We start from the raw sequence: 25,398 nt of genomic DNA, 5'->3' as shown, positions 1-25,398 counted from the left end.
TTCTTAAGGATCGTGACACTGAAGACTGGAGTTATGGCAGCTGAAAATTCAGATTTAAATAACATGAATAAATTACATTTTAAAATATATTCAAGCAGAAAATCGTTACTTTTAATTAAAATAATATTACTTTATTTAAAGAATTTCTGATCAGACAAATACACCCTAAATTATTATTATTAGCATTATTATTATTCATTCATTCTTTTTCTTTTGGCCTAGTCCTTTATTCATTAGGGGTCACCACAGCGAAATGAACCGCCAACTTATCTAGCATATTCAATTCAATTCAGCTTTATTTGTATAGCGCTTTTACAATGTAGATTGTGTCAAAGCAGCTTCACATAAATGGTCATAGTAACTGTAACAGTGTGGTTCAGGTTTTAGTGTTTAAGTTCAGTTCAGTTTAGCTCAGTTCAGTGTGATTTAATCATTACTGAGAGTTCAAACACTGAAGAGCAAATTCATCGATGCGTAGCTCTACCAATCCTGAACCATGCGAGGCAGTGGCGACAGCGGAGAGGGAAAAAAAACTTCACCTGATGGGAGTGAAGAAAAAAAACCTTGAGAGAACCAGACTCAGTTGGGCACCACCATTTTAATTTCTCCGCTGGCCAAAAGTCTTGTGCAGCTTCAGTCGCCGTGGTGGAGGATGGAAGGTGGCCTCAGCGAAGACTCGTCTGTCCCTGGAGCGTCGCTGGAATCAGACTCATGTTTTCCACTCCCCATGACCATCAGTGCAGCAGCAGCTCAGGATATGGCCTGGTCCCGGATATGTAATCCTTGGGATCATCTCGTCGCTGGTCTTGGATCCAATCAGTGACTCCGCATAATCTGAGAACCTCGGGATGAGTACCCCAGGTGAAAATAGACAATAAAGAGAATAATTAGCGTAGCTGCTGTTCATAGTGTATATAAGCAAGATGCAGAAGCCTGTGTGGAACCCGCTAGGTGATGCATTGAGTGTATGCTTTACTCCCAGTCTTTAATCTAGTTTTGAACTGGGAGAGTGTGTCTGAGCCTCGGACGATATCAGGAAGGCTATTCCAGAGTGTAGGAGCCATAAACGAGAAGGCTCGACCTCCTTTACTCGATTTTGCTATTCTAGGTACTACCAGAAGCCCTGAGTTTTGAGATCTTAAAGAGCGAGTTGGATTGTTGCATATGTTTTGCAACCCAGTAATGGGAAATTGTACACTCATACACACTACAGCCAATTTAGTTTGTTGCATATGTTTTGCAACCCAGTAATGGGAAATTGTGCACTCATACACACTACAGCCAATTTAATTAATCATTTTCCCTATAGCGCGTGTGTTTGGACTGTGGGGGAAGCGGGAGCACCCTGAGGAAACCCATGCCAACACAGGAGAACATGCAAACTCCACACAGAAATACCAACTGACCCACCTGCGACTCGAACCAGTGACCTTCTTGCTGTTAGGTGACAGTGCTAACCACTGAGCCAACATGCCGCCCCCTTATCATTATTATTATTACTAGTTTTACATTCCTATTTCTATTATTATTCAATCTTGTAGCCAGTAAATGGTTAAACAGGGCTGTTCTCTAAACAACACATTTATATAAGGCTCTCTTGCATGCATATAGGTTGTATGGTCTGATACGGGCAAAAAATAAGCTTATTCAAAAAGGTAGTGATTCGCACTCATCAAGTAATTGTACGGTTTTTATTTTTTATTTTTACATTCTTAGGTTGATTTAAAGACACAAACGTTTCGGCACAATGCCTTCCACACTGAGGACGTTTGCATATAAAAAGGTACAGTATATGTCAAAAGCATCAGTGCAACATCAGACAGCACCCGCGAGAACAGCACAGTTATATCGTTAACAGATTCATTCATGTCAAGCAGTGTGTGCAGGGCGGTTCGTGTATCTTTTGGTCACTCATAAAAATGTATTTTCTTGTGATGACGAGATTTCGTTGAGACACATTTTCCTCACACATGCATATATATTTTTGCTTGTTAGTTTGATTAGTGTTGATTTCAAATGTAATAAATTTGTTAGTAAAAACTTGTAGTAACGGTGCTTATAATTGGTTTGTGTACTAAATTTTGACTGATGTTTAATTTTTAATGTTAATTTCGAGCCCTGTTGTTAAAACCTTAACGATATCCATTTAACATAAGCTTGCATTGTTTACATTTACTGGAGTTTGATGATAATCTATTCATTAATCGGCACAGAAATAGATTTAATTCCACATTTTTTATATCTTTGAATGCTAATTATAATGTTTAAAAGGATAGGCAAGTCAACTTATACTTGAAAGAACTTGAAGAAAGCATGTTTCACAAAGCTGAACTATTAAACGCCCTCAAATATGAATAGAAAATTCTGATGAAGTGCTAATAATTTCTTAACACTGCCTTAGAAACACACTTCCTCAATTCGCCTCCACCAAAAACACACAGTTAATGACTGTGTGTGTGATAATCACTGGATGTGCAAAGACTCCGATAAAGAGAAACAGGAAGATGAGACAATGTGTCATTTCCAGAATGGGGAAGTTCATTCGCCACAGTGGTATTAATACAGTTGCTTGGAGAAAAGCTGGAACAATCACTGTGGTTTCGCTAATCGAAGACCTTCAGACATCTCGATCAGTGTTTCTATGGATATCTCGAGACTGGGCGTGCCAATATGGGAGACAAAACTAAAAATAGAAGCGTGCATAATTAACATGCATGCTTTTTCTCTCCTACAAGCGGACTTCAAACGAAGAAAAAAAAAATCTCTTTCTCCTCTGGTTACCTGATGCTCAGCTCATTTAGAGAAGTTACAACCACTTTCACACAGTAAGAAACCAAAGAGATGTACACATAGGCAGCTGCCTACTCTAAAATGAGGGGTTTCAGTTCTCTTTCGAGACACCTCCAATAAGTTGCAACACTGCTGGACAGCCGTTAAAATGTTTAGATCGTATCGTAAGAGTTGCGACACTAACAAAACAAACCGCAATTATTGTGAAGATGTGACACTGTAGTCTGGGCAAGGCGGAATGGTTGGTTCTATAAAATAGGAAGTTTTTGGCATTTCATCATGAACATGTATAAATATGCACAGGCTGTGTGAACAAGTCTCCCAGCACTTGCTTTTGACAGCTACAACATACTAATCGGGGTGATAAACACGTGAAGAGTGACTGCAGTTAATCAGGACTCACGGTGTTGAATCAGATCGGTTTACTGTAATCTGATTTAAGTATCTGTTTATTTGTGCTTCTGTGTTTAAGAAAGATAAGTTTAATAACATAGATCATTTTTGTATTTTTAAAGGGCCCCTATTATGCAAAAATCAATTTTATAAGGGGTCCAAACAAAGTTGTGTGTCAGCAGTGTGTGAATATACAGCCTGATCTCACGAGGAAACGAAAGTATTTTACGTTTTGTCAGTTTAGTGGCTAATTCGTGCGAGTTCAGTCGTGCGAAAACATACAATTTTAAAAAGGAGGCATGGCACCCAACCCCACCCCTAACCTCAATTGTCATTGGGTGATGAGCAAAGTTATGAATTGCCGTGAGATTGCATTGGAATATATCCAGCCTCTAATGGTAAAGGTGTTAATTCTGTTGTTAATAATCAGACTTAATAAAAACAGTCTGCAGAAACACTTTGATTGACATTCTCCTTTTGTGCGTGTCATCAAAGGGGGAATGCCCTGCTCACTAGTGACCATCTCTCATTAGCCCCTTTCCCACAGTGATACATAGTGGAAAATGTCCGGATTGACTTTACCGATGAATTTCAAAATTTACACAGGTGAGTTTTTCTGGAAAGGACCATTCACACATCCACTACTTTAAAATACAGATATATTCTGACATCATTATCCAGAAATAAGCTCTAAAAAGCTGCACTTGTCTTTGCCTATATTACAAACTCTGTGGATGAATCAGTATTGTGAACAACTTCTATGAAACATATGGAGGAACACATAATATAACATAATATTATACATAATAACATAATATGGGTGTGTGTGCTGGCGCCACAGGAATATCTATGGAACTCTCTCCCAACAGAAATAATCACATGTACAAATTATAAGATGTTTTCACGCCTCACCAGGAGGTAGTTTTTGTCAAATCAAATTTGCACACACTGAGTGAGATGTTTTTGATTTGTCAGTGTTTCAGTTTATATGCGATAGTTTATATGCGATTATATGCGATTGACAGTTATAAACTGACTTTTTATTTAATTGGATATTATTGTTTTAATTTTACCTGTTCAGAGACAGCAGGTGGAAAAGAGCAATCTTGCTACAACCTGGCACAATGCATCTTTCCTCTTTGGGGTTAATGTAATGTTTGTGCATTGTCCCTGTTAAATAAAAGTAAATTTATTCATTCAAAGTTGAAAAGGCCTCTTTTTTTCTTGCAAAAACAATTGTCAAGTTTGTAGCAATATTTGTTTACATTTCAATACAGAATATGAATTACATTGTCAATGAAAAAAGATAAAAGAGAAAGAAAGAAAGAAAGAAAGAAAGAAAGAAAGAAAGAAAGAAAGAAAGAAAGAAAGAAAGAAAGAAAGAAAGAAAGAAAGAAAGAAAGAAAGAAAATTAAATATAAAGAACATGATAAAAACTGGAGGGTAAGACATTTAAGAACCAATTACAGTACATAAATTAAAGTCATTACAAAATGAAATAGTTCTGTTTGCTTTCTTATTTTTTGATAATGAAATTAAATGTAAATGATTAACTTCTTGCAAAAAACAGGAAAATATGGTTTGGTATTAGTAAATTTGCATTTATGGATATGGAATTTACAAAGAAATTAATTAAATGAACAAAACAAGTATTTCTCTTAGTAGATGCAGATTCATTCATTCATTCATTTTCTTTTCAGCTTAGACCCTTCATTAATCCGGCGTTGCCACAGCGGAATGAACCGCCAACTTATCCAGCACGTTTTACGCAGCGGATGCCCTTCCAGCCGCAACCCATCTCTGGGAAACATCCATACACACTTATTCACACTCATACACTACGGACAATTCAGCCTACCCAATTCACCTGTAGCGCATGTGTTTGGACTGTGGGGGAAACCGGAGCATCCGGAGGAAACCCACACAAACACAGGGAGAACTTGCAAACTCCACACAGAAACGCCAACTGACCCAGCCGAGGCTCAAACCAGCGACCTTCTTGCTGTAAGGTGACAGCACTACCTACTGCGCTGCCCGAGGCAGATTCATAACGGAAGCATCTTGCTGTATATAATCATTAATAAGCCAACATGTTTCCACAATTGTACAGCAAAATTACAATCCCGAAATAAATAAATGTTTCAGTGTGAAATTGACAAAATGAACATTTTACATCCATATTACAATGAAACATTTAAAAATAGGTTAATAGGATAAAATTGGTTGATTCATTTAAAAGATACTCCTTTGACCTTGTTGGTGAGGAAATATTTTTGTCACATTTCACATCTCTAAATATATTATTCCAATTAGAGATTACAGGGGCCAATGTAAAACATTTTTCAACAAAAAGCCAGGAATGGGCCATAGAGGTAAAATTGGTTTTATATTTGCGGAACATTCGTCCATTTAGCAGTCTCTATGTTGTTTACCATGTTACTTTGAATATTCGATCGGAATTAACATGCAAGTATGACTTCTTAACAGTGTCTGAATATCCAAATATAAAACCAACTTTACCTCTATGTACAGGCCTATGAAATTCAAGATGCACTGTCACAAAACCTCAGTTTTACCTTTGACCCTCACTTATTCATTGAAATAAAATTGGTTTTATATTCGGATATTCAGACATTCTCCTTAATAATATAATTACAGAAAAGTATTTTTTGCAAATGATAATTCAGGATATCGAATTAGCAGCATATAACCAGCAAAGTAATGAATTAGATAGTGTTAATGTTGTTTAGAAGTCATACTTGCACGGTAATTCTGACCGAATATTCAAGGTAACATGGTAAACAATATAGAGACTGCTAAATGAACAAATGTGTGAATATAAAACCAAATTTACCTCTATACCTAATACTAACAATAACGTCCAAACCCACAATTTCCCCATAAAAACTAGCAGAAAGCAGTACCAAACAACTACACCATAATATTTAAACAAGATAAACTACTATACATGTGACAGAATCTAGTCTGCAAAAAAATTAGGCTTGTTTTATGAAAAGTATTTGAGTATTATTCTAGTATTTGAATAGTATATTGAGTATTATTAAGGTATTTGAGTATTATACAACTCAAAACAGAAACACACGGCAAGGAAAATAATAATACACGTAGTTCTGTCCTTCAACTGAAGTAGTGAATTTCACCATAGTCTGGATTAAATGTCTTTATGGTATTTTTAAATGGCACATTTACCATCACATCTGCATTTCCATCACGACTATGGGAACAAAAACGGGGCACATCGACCGATCATGCGTTATAAAAGAAGAAAAAACAGCCTGAACCTCACCTGAATAAAGAGATCACAACAGCAAACACATTTTGTGATCGATTCCTGCGAGATAATTTACAAGCTGTTTTTTTTTTCCGGCGTTTCCAGCACGAGTTCAATCCTGCCGCCTTTTTCCTGCACGTGACCGACGCTGCATTTTCCCGCCCAGCGCATGTGACGTAACATTTACCGTTAATCACGTTAGTTTTATCAGGAGTGTTTAATATTACTGCGAATACTATTAGGAGTAATCAATAACGCTTATGCAGGAAAATGCTTATCGGATGTGAGAAACTGTCAAAACAAAAGCTACAAAATTAAATCGTCTGTTACTGATAATCTATTTAAATAATAGTTTATAATAATTATAATCATTTATTTGAATATTTAAATGTACATTTTAAATGGCGTTTTCTATAAACATATAAGGTAAGCTTGATAGAAAACACCACAAATTATTATAATATGTACATATTAATACAGTATATACATTTTTTACATGAATATAGTATGATGAATGACAATTATTTCATTCGCTTCATCCATATTTTGTTTTATAGTTTTTTACTAAAAACATTTTAAAACATTTAAGTAGGCACCTGCTTTTTACATTTTGATATATTGCTAATATATACACACACACACATATATATACATTATGGAATTCATGAATATCATAAACACAACGATATAACTGAATACAATTTTGTACACAATTTACAGATATACTATACAGCTACAATCACATATTTATTACACTTGTGAACATGCTAATGGAATTATATTATCATAACCAATTTTGTAATACATTAAAATGTATCGGAATAATTATTAGTAAAACAGAATTTCATATATACACTCTCTGGCCACTTTATTAGGTACACCTGTCCAACCGCTCATTAATGCAAATTTCTAACCAGCCAATCACATGGCAGCAACTCAATGCATTTAGGCATGTAGACATGATCAAGACGATCTGCTGCAGTTCAAAGCGAACATCAGAATGGGGAAGAAAGGGGATTTAAGTGACTTTGAACGTGGCATGGTTGTTGGTGCCAGACAGGCTGTTCTGAGTATTTCAGAAACTGCTGATCTACTGGGATTTTCACGCACAACCATCTCTAGGGTTTACGGAGAATGGTCCGACAAAGAGGAAATATCCAGTGAGCGGCAGTTCTGTGGGCGCAAATGCCTTTTTGATGCCAGAGATCAGAGGAGAATGGCTTGACTGGTTCCAGCTGGTAGAAAGGCAACAGTAACTAACAACACGTCCAACCTGAGTCAAATGGGCTACAACAGCAGAATACCACACCAGGTGCCGCTCCTGTCAGCTAAGAACAGGAAACTGAGGCTATAATTCACACAGACTCACCAAAACTGGACAATAGAAGATTGGAGAAACGTTGCCTGCTCTGATGAGTCTCCATTTCTGCTCACACATTCAGATGCTCGGGTCAGAATTTGTCATCAACAACATGAAAGCATGGATCTATCCTGCCTTGTATCAGCGGTTCAGGCTGCTGGTGGTGGTGTAATGGTGTGGGGAAGATTTTCTTGGCACACTTTGGGTCCATTAGCACCAATTGAGCATGGTGTCGACACCACAGCCTACCTGAGTATTGTTGCTGACCATGTCCATCCCTTTATGAGCACAGTGTCTCCATTTGCTGATGGCTACTTCCAGCAGGATAACACACCATGTCATAAAGCGTGAATCATCTCAGACTGGTTTCTTGAACATGACAATGAGTTAACTGTACTCAAATGGCCTCTACAGTACCCAGACCTACATCCAATAGAGCACCTTTGGGATGTGGTGCAGCGGGAGATTGGCATCATGGATGTGCAGCCGACAAATCTGCAGCAACTGTGTGATGCTATAATGTCAATATGGAGCAAAATCTCTGAGGAATATTTCTAGTACCTTGTTGAATGCCAGGAAGCATTAAGGGAGCTCTGAATGCAAAAGTTACCAGTAAGATGTACCTAATAAAGTGGCAGGTAAGTGTGTGTATATATATATATATATGTGTATGAAACAAAACACATCATTACCACAATAACATCCAACTCAATACAATTTTGTACATAGGCAGTTTACATCTACTGTACATTATATAGCTACAAATAAGTGTTATTGTGTGAACACATTCTAATAGAATTTTCCTGCCAAAAAAAACTGTAATACATTTCAATTTATTAGAATCATTGTGCCTCAAACATATTTCAAATATATGCAGTATATCAAGTCTATTTTCTCCGTATGTGCTGAAGAAAAAAATAATGTGTCTGAATTTGAAACATTTGTCGTGAGGCTATGAGAGAAACACACTGAGGCGTTTGTCACGAGGGGTCACGAACGCCGAACACTCTCATAGTTAGTGTATTCCCAGCATTACCACTCATTACTGCAGGCCTGCGCTGATTTATACATGCGGCTGGGATTATGTACAATGCCTAATGTGCTTATGATTTAACCCGCTCTTGAGGACGCTGCTCTGTATATGAATTCGTATTTACACAGCTTGAACTGCACTTCCCTGCAATGTCAGAGTTTTTTCATCATTTGCTTCCAGCTCGGTGAGAGGAGGCATTGAAACAGACATACGTGTTGTTAAGAAACGTTTAACCTGATGGGGAAGGAAATCGCAGGAGGCCTGTCGTCCTGAGGGCTCGCATGCAGTCAATTCAGCACATTTATCAAAGTCACCGTGCAGGGGCTCATTTGTAGCACAGCTGTTCCTATATATGATGTGCTGAATCGCTCAATCAGACCAGAAGCCAAGACAACTTGTGTCTAAAAGCCGTGGAAGGCCCGTCCCGGGGACATATAGCATTACACAATGGGTGTGACTGTAGTCCCTCTTATATAGCTCCACATGTGAGAAGACTTAAAAGATTATTATATATACACTGGCCGGTCATTTTATTAGGTACACCCTACTAGTACCGTGTTGGACCCTATTTTGCATTCAGAGCTCCCTTAATCCTTCGTGGCAGAGATTCAACAAGGTCCTGGAAATATTCCTCAGAGAATATTCCTCACAGTTGCTGCAGATTTGTCGACTGCACATCCATGATGTGAATCTCCCATTCCACCACATCCTAAAGGTGCTCTATTGGGTTGAGCTCTGGTGACTGTGGAGGCCATTTGAGTACAGTGAACTCATTGTCATGTTCAAGAAACCAGTCTGAGATGATTCACGCTTTATGACATCAGACATCCCAAGTCTCCCGGAAGTTTCGGGAGTCTCCTGCAAATCCATAGAGACCCTCGGATGTCCGCAATCTTTTTTTTGCTAGAAACACACTAATAACATGCTAATTCATGCTAGAATCATGCTAATTCATGCTAGAATCCTGCTAACAATATGCTAATTCATGCAAGAATCCTGCTAATTCATGCAAGAATCCTGCTAATTCATGCTAGAATCCTGCTAACAATATGCTAATTCATGCAAGAATCCTGCTAATTCATGCAAGAATCCTGCTAATTCATGCAAGAATCCTGCTAATTCATGCTAGAATCCTGCTAACAATATGCTAATTCATGCAAGAATCCTGCTAATTCATGCAAGAATCCTGCTAATTCATGCTAGAATCCTGCTAACAATATGCTAATTCATGCAAGAATCCTGCTAATTCATGCTAGAATCATGCCAACAACATGCTAATTCATGCTTGACTGGCCTGTAGTTTTGCTGACAGGAGGGATCTGAAACATTCTTTTAGCCAACTTGATACTTTTTCAAACTAAATAAATTACTTCAACAGGCTTTCTCAAGCCACCACAAAGTTTGTCCTCAAATCTAGTTTGAGTTACTGTTGCCTTTTTATCAGCTGGAACCAGTCTGGCCATTCTCCGCTGACCTCTGGCATCAACAAGGCATTTGCGCCCACAGAACTGCCGCTCACTGGATATTTCCTCTTTGTCGGACCATTCTCTGTAAACCCTAGAGATGGTTGTGCGTGAAAATCCCAGTAGATCAGCAGTTTCTGAAATACTCAGATCAGCCTGTCTGGCACCAACAACCACGTTCAAAGTCACTTAAATCCCCTTTCTTCCGCATTCTGATGCTCAGTTTGAACTGCAGCAGATCGTCTTGATCATGTTTACATGCCTAAATGCATTGAGTTGCTGCCATGTGATTGGCTGATTAGAAATTTGCGGTAATGAGCAGTTGGACAGGTGTACCTAATAAAGTAGCTGGTGAGTAAATACACACACACACACACACTGCAAAAAGTGAAAACATGAAAGCATGGTTTATTTCAAATTTGCAAAGTTTTGTCATCATTTGCTGACCCTGCTCTTCTTTTGAACTTGTTTGAGTTTATTTACATTTTCTTTACATTTTACAGACAAAAACGTAGGATAAACTTTTTATCCGATAAAAAATACAAAAAATCCGGAAAAATTAATCTTCTGATGGAGCAAATTCCAATTTTCTTTTTACAAATATGCCTTTAGTTTGTGGAGAATTTAATACTTTTATATAAATATGAAATTAAGGTTATAATAAATTTAATTGACATCTTTGGATGGAAACAGCTATTGATTTTTTATAGTAGGAAAAACAAATATTATGGAAGTCAGAGGTTTCCGGTGTCCAACATTTTTCCAAATATCGTCTTCAACAGAAGAAAGACACTCTAACAGGTTGTGACAAGTGAAGGGGGAGTAAATGATGACTTTTGGTGAACTATCCTTTTAAACACAAACTTCATTCATTCATTCATTCATTCATTTTCTTGTCGGCTTAGTCCCTTTATTAATCCAGGGTTGCCACAGTGGAATGAACCACCAACTTATCCAGCATGTTTTTTACGAAGCGGATGCCCTTCCAGCTGCAACCCATGTCTGGGAAACATCCACACACACACATTCACACTCATACATTACAGACAATTTAGCCTACCCAATTGACCTGTACCGCATGTCTTTGGACTGTGGGGGAAACCGGAGCACCCAGAGGAAAGTTATGCAAAGGCAGGGGGAACATGCAAACTCCACACAGAAGCGCCAACTGTCTTAGTCGAGACTCAACCCAGCGACCTTCTTGCTGTGAGGCGACAGCACTACCTACTGCACCACTGCGTCGCCTAAACACAACCTTTTTACATCTAAAATATTTTTTTCAATGTAATAAATTACTGAAAACTAATAAATTAAAGTTGGAAAAGGTACATTATTTCACTGAATTATACAGTAGTTTCTGATTCATGGGTTTTTCTATTTATTTATGCTTGGGTAGCAATATGAAAGCTTATAATGAGAGTGTTTAATGACCAACAATCCTGTAGCTCAACTGGAACATCACATAAATAAAAGCAACTTTCCTTTTAATGCAAGCTAATCGTCTGAATGGAAATGTCCGGAGCAACTGGAAGGCTTTGGATAGCACTTTGGCTGTGTTTGTGTAAGAGAAAGGCAGATTTGAGTGGGAGTTGGAGTTGGCTGGAGGACTGGTAACCCGATACGTAACAGCAGTGATCAGTTGAGACTGAAATGAATGCAGTTGACATGAAAATTCATGTGGAGTGGAATGGGCTTTTCAATGCGGCCGATCAAAAATCTCAACTTCGGCTCTCACTCAGTTTTCTTCTGTGAGTTTTATGGTCAAAATGAGAATAAAATTGCGTCCCTGTCATCATGATCTTTCAACAAAAAACTTTGCTTTTCTATTTGTGTAAATATTCCTAGAGTACATCTATTTAGTTTTTATATTTCACGCTGCATAATTTAATAAATAAATAATTAATAAATAAAATAAATAAAAAATAAATTTAATAAATAATTTTTTTAAATAATAAATAATAAATTGTATAATAAATAATAGTTTTTAAATAAATTAAAAAGTAAGTATAATTAATATTATTAAAAGTAAGTCTAATTAATAAATATAAAAGTATATTTATATTAAATATATATAAAAAATATAAAGTTTATATAAAAATGTATTTTTATATCAAAGATTATTTTTTATAAAATTTATATAAAAATATAAAGTTAGTATAATTAATAAATAAAAGTTTATTAAGGGCCACACTTTGTATTTTCAGCTCTTAAGTGATTTTTTCAGGTGCACTGAAAAAAATTATTCAAACTTGATTCCTTGGATTTACTCAACTTTTTTTTTGTGTTGAATTTAAACAAACAAATTAAGTTGAACATTATTAAACTTAATTTGTTTGTTTAAATTTAACACAAATAAATTGTTTGCAACAGTTCTGCATGCAACACTGTTTTCAGTGTGTATCAGAAATAAAATATAATAAATAACATAATATAATCTGGTTTCTGTCCACCGTTATTTTCTTCTATACTGTGCATTGCAATGCCTAAACACTTAACAATAATATTTCCTTTGTTAGGCGACGTGGTGGCGCAGTAGGTAGTGCTGTTGCCTCACAGCAAAACGGTTGCTGGTTTGAGCCTCGGCTGGGTCAGTTGGCATTTCTGTGTGGAGTTTGCATCGGGTTTCCTCCGGGTGCTTTAAAGACATGCAGTACAGGTGAATTGGGTAGGCTAAATTGTCCGTAGTGTATGAGTGTGAATGAGTGTCTGTGGATGTTTCAGCAGGAAGGGCATCCGCTGCGTAAAAATATATGCTGGATAAGTTGGCGGTTCATTCCGCTGTGGCGACCCCAGATTGATAAACGGACTATGCCGAAAAAAAATGAATGAATGAATGAATGAATGATGTAAACTTCTGCATTAATATAATTTAGTGCACACGAGCAGGTTATTATAGTAATTGTTTTATCCTTAGTTTCTTTTGACAACTAAACGAACAAAAAATACATTTAAATTAAAATTATACAAATTAACTACATGTATACATTGGGAAATAAAAAATTAATTTACAACTAAGTTACTACAACTTAAACCTAAAATTAAAAGGAAAAATTCCAGTTGATAATCTACACAGCAAAATATGGGGACCCAAAACAACTCTATGGGTGTTAATTTCAACACTTTGAAAGTGTCTCATGGGGTCCACTCAAAACAGACTTAAATCAACACTTTCAAAAGGGTTGGCACATTGACACCGAAGTAAGGGTTAATTTTAACTCAGGGCAGAGTTAAAAAATGTAACTATATTTAACACCACCTGGTGTAATATATTGTTATTTTATTCAACTCTCTTGAGTGTAAATATGGTAAAAAGGTCAAATAGACTGTAAATTACAAAATAAAAAACATTTTATTTGAAAACATTCACAACTTCAACAATTCATTCAGTTTTTAAAATGCAACAATGTCAAATATGCTTTAAATGTTTTATTAGTACAGACAGTATCAACAAAATATGATGTCCAAACTTGATGTTTCATCAGAGCAATTTGAAAGTTCAATATAGCGTCACTCATAGTTTTCTTCTGAACTCATAGTTTTCTTCTGAAAGTACATTTTAAACAATTTGGCTTGCAAATCTTTCACTTCTGGTGTTTCCTTGGTCCTCCATATCAAACACAGCAGTTTAAATGAAGGTATAAATGCTGTAAACTTGTGTGAAAACAAACTGGAGCTAGGAAATCTCATCAAGCATGTCCTGTGAAAGATGTGCTTCCCAGCCACAGGATGACCTTTTTATCCATGACGATGTAGTAGCTGCTGATCGCTCGTCTGGTGGTTCCTGATGCATGGATATACTGTAGGGTGATGCTCATCTAAGAACTCTTCAAGACTCCAGCATGACTAAGAAAAATGTTTGAAAATAAATTGCAATCAAATTCTATGATATATTTAAAAGAACATTTAAAGTAAATAAAACATTCAAGAAATCTAAACTCACCTTTTGAAAATCTTCATGATGATCCACAACTTGACTCTCCCAGCTGGTTGAGGTGACAAGATATGGAAAAGTAGAAAAAACACATACATCACTGTAGGATCTCCAAAAACAATTAGGTTAACCACTATGACTAGAACTGGAAAAACAGGCAGCTGTCTGTCCAGAATCCTGAATTTAACACAACACTTGGAGCAAAATTTAGAGGAGCTTAAAATCTTTTATATCATTTAGTGAGGCTGACTTCCCCAAAATATTGGCCACAGTGTAAAAAATATTCATAAACAGTTTTCTGTAAGCGTGTGTGTGCGTGTGTGTATGTGTGTGTGTGTGTGTGTGTGCGTTTCTTTATCAGATTTAACTTGTTAGGCCCTTTCAGGTCCAGTATTGACGCCACCTTTACTGGAGTGTAGCAGATGTTTCAGGTCCAAATAGAATCTAAAATATTAGGATAAGCAGAAGAGGAAAAGTGCAAAGTAAAGAGCAAAACATTATTTAAGTAACAGTTCACCCACAATACAAAACTTATCACCTTCATGTCATTTGTTATTCTCTAATGCTCTAATACCCTCTCAGCTTATTGTGAAACAAATACAGAACTTTATCAAACATACCTTCATTATTATCACCACATATGACCAAGAAGGTGTGCTTGGTCATTTCACCAACTCTGGAAATACACCATCCGTCTCTAATCAGCCACCGTCACAGGGTCTTGTATTATTGTACAGAGAACTGTGGCTGTTAAAAAAACAACAAAACATTTGTATCTAACACATATGCATAACCTTCAGATAAAAAAGAGAGATGAACATCACAAAGTATGCCTCACACTTTTTCAGATATCTTTTGATTCAGATGTTGATTATTGATAATAAATCTACAAATCAAACCTGTAACATCAATAGGCTGCTCAAATATGAATCAGTTGATTAATTTTACAGACAGGTGGCTGTTTACAACGCACTAAATTGTCTTTAATAAAACTGAAATGTTGTGTACAGTACATGCTAAGTTTAGCCTAGTTTTAAGCACAATATCATGCGGGAGAAAAAGCTTGACTAAGATGTTCCTGACAACAGAAATAGCCTAACTTACTAACGTCAGACATCCCGAGTAGGGAAAAGTCATTTTCGGGGGATACAGAGTTGATTTGCGGGAGGTAGCGGGAGAGATGAGTACCTAAAGAGCAATGGGATGAGTTGCGCGCGACGTACCTGAAGAGCGGTGGGGGTGACTTGCGCGCGACGTACCTGAAGAGCCGGGAGGGATGCGGTGGAGAGGGGCGTGCAAAGTGTTTAATGACCGGGCGGGAGACGCGCGATTTCCGGGAGATTATCATTCATTTGCGGGCATCTACTTGGGCATCTGGGAGTCTCTGTGCATTTGCGGGATAACGTTAACGTTAGTCCCGCAACTTCCGGGAGACTTCTGTAACGTTAAATGTCTGATAAAGTGCAAACGCGGTCATTTAAAGACATTAATGTTAACATTCCGAATGGTTGTCAACACTTAATATAATTCAAGCGTACGTTATCACACGAGTCTAAGTTATGGACTAACGGTAACGTTATATGGACGGCCACGAATGAACCAGTTTAAAAGGGCCGCGGTGTTTAAAATAACCAAATTAACGTACACGAATAACAAACAATCATTTGTTTCAGTCAGGAAGCCTTTTACAAGTAAGCATATGTTCATTTACTCACCAGATATGTTTTAGAAACTCTCCAGAGCTTATGGAAACCGTCCTGTGTTGCCGTTAGCATCCGGGCAGAGTAGGCTAACCTTAGGCGCTCCGGGGATTCCCTCGCTAGTTTGCTTGGAATTAAAGGAGAAGTGTCCATTTTAATTTATAGATGGGTAACAACGCACAAAATGGCATTAAGCGTGACAGAAATGTGTTGAACATGTACATTTGATGTTTTTATGCACTATGTATGCGTGAGCATATATAAAAACATTCTTGAAAAGAAGTCAATAGTAATGCAGTTAAGCTAGATACACAAACGACCATGAATGAACCGCAGAAGTTTAAAATTGTCACTTCATTCTAAAGTTATTAACTTAACAACATGTTTACAACTGTATTTCCTTAAAGAAAGTCAGTAAAATACCAACATTTAGGTAGTTTGACTCACCAGTTGCTGTTCTAAACCTCAGATGGAAAATGGCGTCTGGAAAATTCTTCAGTGACTGGGGCTGCATGAATTCCCGGATGTTGGAAATAACACCACCAGGTGTTGAAAATATAACTCCTTGATTTCGCACTGAATAAAATCAATTCTAACTCTTATTATATTCATTTATCAAAATCTAACTCTTTAACGTCAACACTTTACTCTGAAATGCTTCAACACCGAGAATTTAACTCTGATGAATTTGCTGTGTAGGAGATGCAATAATAACACTGCACATATGCATTGATTATGTTAACTTACGATTATTAATAAGGCTTTATTGTACAATGTTAAGCAATTATTTATCTTCTTTTGTAAATTTATGGCAAAAAAAATTTGCAAAAAATAAATTATACATGTATATAAATATATTAATAGTTGTATACCCTGTAAGAAGTCTTGGCAGAAGATTGTTTGTGTTGACATTGCAAATCTCCCACAATCCACTGCACATCCACATTTAAATCTGGAACAAACAATGAAAAAACTCATATCATAAATCAAATCATATATTTATCATATTGTAAATCATATCATAACACATATCATAAATAATATTATATAATATTGTATATCATATCACAAATCATATAATTCAATCATCCATTTTCCGTTGGCTTAGTGCCTAAATCATTCAATCATTTTCTTTTCAGCTTAGTCCCTTTATTAATCCGGGGTCGCCACAGCGGAATGAACCACTAAATTATCTAGCATATGGTTTTACGCAGCGGATGCCCTTCCAGCTGCAACCCATCTCTGGGAATCATCCATACACACTCAGTCACACTCATACACTATACAGTAGACAATTATCCTACCCAATTCACCTGTACCGCATGTCTTTGGACTGTGGGGGAAACCGGAGCACCCGGAGGAACATTCATATCATATATCAATAAATCATTTGTATTATATTGCAGAATTGTCTATATCAAAAATCATTGCATATATCATAATGTATCACATATTACATCATAATATCATATACTGTATCATAATATATATATATATATATATATATATATATATATATATATATATATATATATATATATATATCATATCAAATAGCATATATCAAATATCATATCATAGGTAAATCACACACACACACACACACACACACACACACACACACATATATATATATATATATATATATATATATATATATATATATATATATATATATATATATATATATATATATCATCTCAATTATAATATATCATATCATTTATAATATCATATTTATCATGTCAAATAGCATATATCATATCAAATTTATATCATATCAGTTCACATCATATATATCAAATATAATATATTGTATCATATCAGATTATATATCATATCATATATATATCATATCAAATATCACATATCATATCATATTTTTAAATATCATATATTGTATATCATATGGCGAGGCAGTGGCGCAGTAGGTAGTGCTGTCGCCTCACAGCAAGAAGGTCGCTGGTTCGAACCTCGGCTCAGTTGGCGTTTCTGTGTGGAGTTTGCATGTTCTCCCTGCATTCGCGTGGGTTTCCTCCGGGTGCTCCGGTTTCCCCAACAGTCCAAAGACATGCGGTACAGGTGAATTGGGTAGGTTAAATTGTCCGTAGTGTATGAGTGTGTGTGTGTGTGTGTATGTGTGTGTGGATGTTTCCCAGAGATGGGTTGCGGCTAGAAGGGCATCCGCTGCGTAAAAACTTGCTGGATAAGTTGGCGGTTCATTCTGCTGTGGCGACCCCGGATGAATAAAGGGACTAAGCCGACAAGAAAATGAATGAATGTGTATCATATCACATTATCAAATATATATCATATCACATCATATCATATATCATATCAGATTATATATCATCATATCATATATATATGTATATATATATATCATATCAAATATCACATACCATATCATATATCAAATAATATTGTAAATTACATCACATACCAAATCATGTATCATCAAATATCATATATTATATCATACAATATTGTATATCATATCAAATATCGCGTATCATATATCACATATACTCACTGGCCACTTTATTAGGTACACCTTACTAGTATCAGGTTGGACCCACTTTTGCCTTCAGAACTGCCTTAATCCTTTGTGGCATAGATTCAACAAGCTACCATTCTCTGTAAACCCTAGAGATGGTTGTGCGTGAAAATCTAGTAGATCAGCAGTGTCTGAAATACTTAGACCAGCCCGCCTGGCACAGACAACCACGCCACGTTTCAAAGTCACTTAAATCCCCTTTCTTCCCCATTCTGATGCTCGCTTTGAACTGCAGCAGATCGTCTTGATCATGTCTACATCCCTAAATGCATTGAGTTGCTGCCATCGGATTGGCTGATTAGAAATTTGCATTAACGAGCAGTTGGACAGGTGTACCTAATAAAGTGGCCGTTAAGTGTATATCCTATATCACATCCTACAATCACCAAGACATATTCATCATTTTCCCTAATAATATCCAGTTTCACTGCTGACACGACACAAGTAAAATGTGCAGTCAAGAGCACACCGAGAAGACGTTTCAGATCTTGCACACAAGAAAGCAGCGCACATCGAAAACACTGAGCATGTTTGTCATCTTTATTATCTCTTTGTTGAACTGCATTGAATGCAAATCATCCCTGACTGGAGTCTGCTTTTCTCCCTGTGACACGATGGCCTCTAGTGGAGCTCCTGCAATCCACGCAGACGTCTCAATCTGGAGACAAACCCAGCTGGATTTGACATTAACACCAGGCCGTGACTGACAGAAAACCCCGGCCTTGGGCTCGGGCCCCCGGGGGCCGCCACAGTACATTCAGCTCTCCTTTTGGCCTGTTGATTTACCGTCCTCAGTGGCCACGCGCTGATCCATTTCCCCTTTCAGTTTGCTCACAGGGCACCCCGAAAACCGTCCCCCAGCAATATATTTGCTTTATGATTTCCTGAGGAGCCCGTGAAGGAAAACAAAGCCCGGCTCTCTTGCACCTGCTGCAGTAAAAGGTCCCATGAAATTAAAATAACCCCTTTTTTTAGATGTTAGTATCAGTACTGTTTGTTTTTCTAATATCTATATGCTAGTGCGCTCCAAAACAGTGACAAGATTTGTGTTAGGAGATATAAAACTTCAAACATAGATATAAACAGATATAAATATGTAAAGCTTGCAGTTCTGACCAATCAAATGCAGTATGTGACATGCTCCGCCCCCTTTGAAACACTTTTTATTTGATGCGCTTGAGCTCAACCACTCGCAGAGCGGTGATAATACAAAACACTATTGTTTGTTTTTTTAAAAGGGGAGGAGCTACTCTATGCCCCGCCCTTTCTTCATGTTTTGATTTAGGAATTTAGGATATCTGTAAGCGAGCGCACTTTAAAACAGTGACAAAACTCGAGTTCAGGAAAAATAAAACTGATATAAACATGTAAAGCTTGTAGTTTGTCACTTCTGCCTAAACGGATTAACGGTTTTATTAACGTCACCTCATACTGCAGTTTCTCGTCAAATCTTCTGACCAATCAAATAGTCTCTATATCTGACATGCCCCGCCCCCTTCAAGACACATCTCATTTAATGCGCTTGAGCTCAACAACTCAATGGCAGAGTGATGATGTAACAAAACGCTATTGGATGTTTTTCTAAAGGGGAGGAGCTACACTATGCCCTGCCCTCTCTTCGTGTTTAGATTTAGAATTTTAGGATATCTATAAGCTTGTGTGCAACAAAGCAGAGACAGAATTTGTGTATTTATTTAATGCGCTTGAGCTCAACCACTCGCAGAGCGGTGATAAAACAAAACACTATTGCTTGTTTTTGAAAAAGGGGAGGAGCTACTCTATGCCCCGCCCTCTCTTCATGTTTTGATTTAGGAATTTAGGATATCTGTAACCGAACGCACTTTAAAACAGTGACAAAACTCGAGTTCAGGAAAAATAAAACTGATATAAACATGTAAAGCTTGTAGTTTGTCACTTCTGCCTAAACGGATCAATGGTTTTATTCACGTCACCTCATAATGCAGTTTCTCGTCAAATCTTCTGACCAATCAAATAGTCTCTATATCTGACATGCCCCGCCCCCTTCAAGACACATCTCATTTAATGCGCTTGAGCTCAACAACTCTCAATGGCAGAGTGATGATGTAACAAAACGCTATTGGATGTTTATTCTGAAGAGGAGGAGCTACACTATGCCCCGCCCTCTTTTCATGTTTCGATTTAGAATTTTAGGATGTCTGTGTGCTCCAAAACAGAGACAGAACTTGTGTTTAGGAGATATAAAGCTAATATAAACATATAAAGCTTGCAGTTCTGACCAATCAAATGCTCTCTAGTATCTGACATGCCCGCCTCCTTTAAGGCGCTTCTCATTTAATCCCCTTGAGCTCAACCCCTCTCACTGGCGGTGATAAAAAAAGCTATTGGCTATTTTTTTAAAGGGGAGGAGCTACAATATGTCCCGCCCTCTCTTTATGTTTTGATTTAGAATTTAGAAAATCTATTAGCTTGTGCGCACCAAAACAATGGCAAAATTTGTGTTTAGGAGATATAAAGCTGATATAAACATATAAAGCTTGCAGTTCTGACCAATCAAATGCTCTCAAGTATCTGACATGCCCCGCCCCCTTAAGATGTTTGTCATTTGATGCGCCGCTTAAACACTCTCACTGGCAGAGCTGTATTAAAACAAAACACTATTGGATGTTTATTCTAAAGGGGAGGAGCTACACTATGCCCCACCCCCTTTTCATGTTTTGATTTAGAATTTTAGGATATCTATAAGCTTGTGTGCAACAAACCACACAGAATTTGTGTTTAGGAGATATAAAGCTGATATAAACATATAAAGCTTGCAGTTCTGACCAATAAACTGCTCTCTAGTATCTGACCAGCCCCGCCCCCTTCAAGGCGCGTCTCATTTATTTCGCTTGAGCTCATCCACTCTCATTGGCAGTGATAAAACAATAAGCTTTTGCCTTTTTTTAAAGGGGAGGAGTTAAACTATGTCCCGCCCTCTCTTTGTTTCGATTTACAATTTAGGATATCTATAAGCTTATGCGCACCAAAACAGTGACAAAATTTCTGTTTAGGAGATATAAAGCTGATATAAACATATAAAGCTTGCAGTTCTGACCAATCAAATGCTCTCAAGTATCTGACATGCCCCGCCACCTTTAAGATGCTTTTCATTTGATGTGCTTGAGCTCAACCACACTTACTGGCAGAGCAGTGATAAAACAAAATGCTATTGGCTGTTTTTTTTAAAGAGGAGGAGCTGTTTCATCTTAGAATTTTAGGATACCTATATCTATATCTATTATACTATCTTGTAGTTTGTCATTTCCGCCTAAATGGATCAATAATTTTATTCATGTCACCGCAAACTTTCGGTTCTTCTGACCAATCAAATGCTCTCTAGTATCTGACAAGCGCCGCCCACTTCAAGACACTTTTCATTTGATGTGCTTGAGCTTAACCGCACTTACTGGCAGAGCAGTGATAAAACAAAATGCTATTGGCTGTTTTTTTTCTAAAGGGGAGGAGCTACACTATGCCCCGCCCTCTCTTCATGCTTCGATTTAGAATTTTAGGATATCTATAATCTAGTGCGCACCAAAACATTGACAAAATTCATGTTTAGGAGATATAAAATTGATATAAACATGTAAAACTTGTCACTTTTGCCTAAATGCATCAACGATTTTAATCATGTCACCTCATACTTCAGTTTCTCATCATATCTTGAGACCAATCAAATGCTACCTAGTGTCTGACAAGCCCCACCCTCTTTCAGACACTTCTCATTTGATTTGCTTAAGCTCTGCCACTCTCACTGACAGAGCGGTGATAAAACGCTATTGGCTGTTTTTTTCTCTAAAAGGGGAGGAGCTACATTGTGTCCCGCCCTCTCTTTATGTTTCGATTTAGAATTTTAAGATGTCTATAAGCTAGTGTGCACTAAAACAGTGACAAAATGTAAATGGAAATTGCCTTAACGCAGCATTAAAGTCAGAATTACATCAAAATATACTCTTAATTTCATATGCATATAGTAGTTGTTTTAAAAGATGTACCTGCGCACTTCATTATTAGGTAAAAGTTCATTCAGCCTTAGAATCTTTAATCACATATTATAAAGTCTTTTAGAGCTTGAGACTATCAATCATTCAGGGTGGGGCTATCAGTCTTTTACGATGGGGCTATCAGTCATTTAGGGTGGGGCTATTAGTCATTTAGGGCGGGTCTATCTGTAATTTGGCGCAGAGCTATACTGCATTTAGGGCGGGGCTATCAGTTTTTTAGTTTGAAGCTATCAGTCTTTTAGGGTGGGGCTGTAAGTCCTTTAGGGCGGAGCTATCAGTCCTTTAGGGCCGAGGTTCTCAAAGTGGGGGTCGGGACCCCCCGAGGGGTCGCGGGACAATGAAGGGGGGTCGCCTGGTGATTTTCAAAAATCAATTAATTTTTATTAAACCTTAAGACTTACTGTATTTTATCAATAACCTACTGAAGAGAAAAAATAGTCGTTTATAGTTACTATAAACTATATAGTTACTATAGTAGCTTATAGTTACTAGTTCTATTGGATTGCGACTTCTTGGGTAATTACATTATACTAAAGACACAGCAATACTGTCAGATGCAGCAGATTGATTTTGTAACATCAGGTTAAACTTTCTAGCCCATTTACAGCACTGACATACATTAAAAAAAAATAGACTTAGGTCTATTGGTGTGTGTGTGTGCATCATTGCATACAAGGTTTCTGTGATTCTAACCACCACCTCAGAGAATATTGGGGGTCACGAGTCACTAGCATCGTCATTTTGGGGGTCGCGGGCTGAAAAGTTTGGGAACCCCTGCTTTAGGGCAGTCTATTTGTTATCTGGAGCAGAGCTATTGACCTTATTCTAAAATGCGCAAGTGCACCTGTTTTCGCGATTGTCTTAGAACTTCCGATTCAGTCGCCTATGGGAGAAATGACTAGGAATAATAAACGGCAGAAAACGGTCAAACCACTTGCTCTACAAACAAATGTTTGCATGACTATACAGACCAAGTAGAATAATAAAATAAGAAAATATCAAATTGCACCATCAAGCAGCGTAACAAGCAGTTTTTAACCTCAAAAAATGAATGGAAGTGAATGAGAGCGGAAGTCTCAAGCCAAAAAGATTCAAATGGCAGCGCCCGCTCGTCGGCGGAGAATAAGGTGAATATATTAAGTTCAGGGCGGGGCTATCAGTCCTTTAGAGACTCTCTCTTTCAATTGGATGTTGCCACAATAGAGGATAACATTACAATTTTAATTTCTGTTTCATGACGACGTTTTAAATGTTAATTATTGTAAAAAATATCTATAAATTAATAGTTAAATTAATAGTTTTCTGCATTTTGAGATTCATGCTTCGCTTTTTTATGTATTTATGCTTTTGAATTGTGTTTGGGAGATTGATCTCTCCTTCAACAACTTTTGACGTTGACAAGTTTTAAAAAGTAACATTCTTAATAGTTATAAAATGTGGCAATAAAAAGCCAATTCTTTTCTGTTATTATGCAGACTTTTTATCGATATTACTTCTTATAACAGTCACTTAAGTTAAACTGCAGAGTTGAATTTTCAACATCAATAGTCAACAGAACAGAGAAAAAGGTCCCGTAATGCAATAACATCACAAATTACAGTACAGATGGGTTTTCTGTAAAAAAAAAAAAAAAAAAAGTTGTTTAAAAAAAACAACAACATGTTTTTCTTTTAGGTGTAACAAGTTGTTCCAATTGTTTTTCTAAAAATATATTTGCTTTATGACTTCCTGAGGAGCCTGTGAAGGAAAACAAGAGGGTCCGGCAGGGGTCTGAAAGGGGTCAGTGTGTGTCCCAGGCCTCGCTCTGGATCTGACAGAGCAGCGGGAGAACCGGACGATGGCGCTCGATGGGCCGCGTGTGTCAGTTAAACACATCACCCTGCTGTGTGTGCTGGATTCACATGTGTGCCGTGTGTGTGTGTGTGTGCTGGATTCACATGTGTGCCGTGTGTGTGTGTGTGCTGGATTCACTTGTGTGCCGTGTGTGTGTGTGTGCTGGATTCACTTGTGTGTGGTGTGTGTGTGTGTGTGTGTGTGTAAGGCGGCGCGCGGCGTGGAGCTGACATTCATAAGGCAAACGTCAGCCGGTTTACAGGAGCTCTACATGCGGCAGATGTGAAGGACGGAGGGAGGATTTCTGCTTCACTCTCAGAATCAAAGCTGCTTTTCAGAGTTCATATTTATGAGACCTCCAACATTTCTGCTGAGGTCAGAGCGGGATACTCAATTCAGGACCGGGTTTATTTGACAAAATATCTACTTATTTAACGTTTTACTGTCTCTGTCTGCCTGACTGCCTGTCCATCCATTAATCAATCTGTCTGCCAGCCTATCTATTCATCCATCAAATAATCTGTCTGCCTATATGTTCATCCATCCCTTTGCCAATCCATTCATCCATCTTTTTGATCTTCCAGCATATCCATCCATCCATCCATCCATCCATCCACCAGCCTATTCATCCATCATCCATCTACTTAACTATTTGTCTATCCATCCATCCATCTGCCCATCCATCCATTCGTTTAGCAATCCATCAATCAATCAATCTATTCACCTGTTTGCCCATCCATCTGCTTACTTATTTATCTATCCATCCATCCATCCATCCATCCATCTGCCTATCTATCCAATCATCCAGTCACTTGCCCATTCATCCATCCATTCATCTATCCATCCATCAGTTTGCCTGTCTGCCCATCCATTTATCGATCCATTCATCCATCCATCCTCTGCCTGCCTGCCTGCCCATCCATCCATCCATCCATCCATCCATTTATCCATCCATCCATCCATCCATCCTCTGCCTGCCTGCCTGCCTGCCCATTCATCCATCCATCCATCCATTCATCCA

At 37.5% G+C, this 25,398-nt stretch overlaps 2 long non-coding RNA genes across 3 annotated transcripts in view; both read right to left on the bottom strand.

The window, feature by feature from the left end:
• Window positions 1-272: 272 nt before the first annotated feature.
• LOC141379472 (uncharacterized) overlaps window positions 273-25,398 on the bottom strand; it is a 35,067-nt gene continuing 9,941 nt past the window's right edge. For both annotated transcript variants that reach the window (XR_012396229.1, XR_012396228.1), the window contains 2 exons: window positions 16,835-16,914; window positions 273-4,353 (listed from right to left, as the gene is read on the bottom strand). This is a non-coding gene — a long non-coding RNA (uncharacterized lncRNA). The remainder of the gene's footprint in view (window positions 4,354-16,834; window positions 16,915-25,398) is intronic.
• Window positions 13,743-16,456, bottom strand: LOC137488705 (uncharacterized). Its single transcript, XR_012395757.1, has 6 exons — window positions 16,410-16,456; window positions 15,978-16,089; window positions 14,883-15,009; window positions 14,631-14,706; window positions 14,272-14,314; window positions 13,743-14,174 (listed from the first exon to the last, which is right to left on the bottom strand). It is a non-coding gene; the product is annotated as an uncharacterized lncRNA (long non-coding RNA).

This window comes from Danio rerio, chromosome 20 (assembly GCF_049306965.1).
Source record: "Danio rerio strain Tuebingen ecotype United States chromosome 20, GRCz12tu, whole genome shotgun sequence".
In the NCBI taxonomy this organism is placed as follows: Eukaryota; Metazoa; Chordata; class Actinopteri; order Cypriniformes; family Danionidae; genus Danio; species Danio rerio.
Note: the sequence above shows the minus strand (reverse complement) of the source record. Positions and strands in the feature narration are given on the sequence as shown.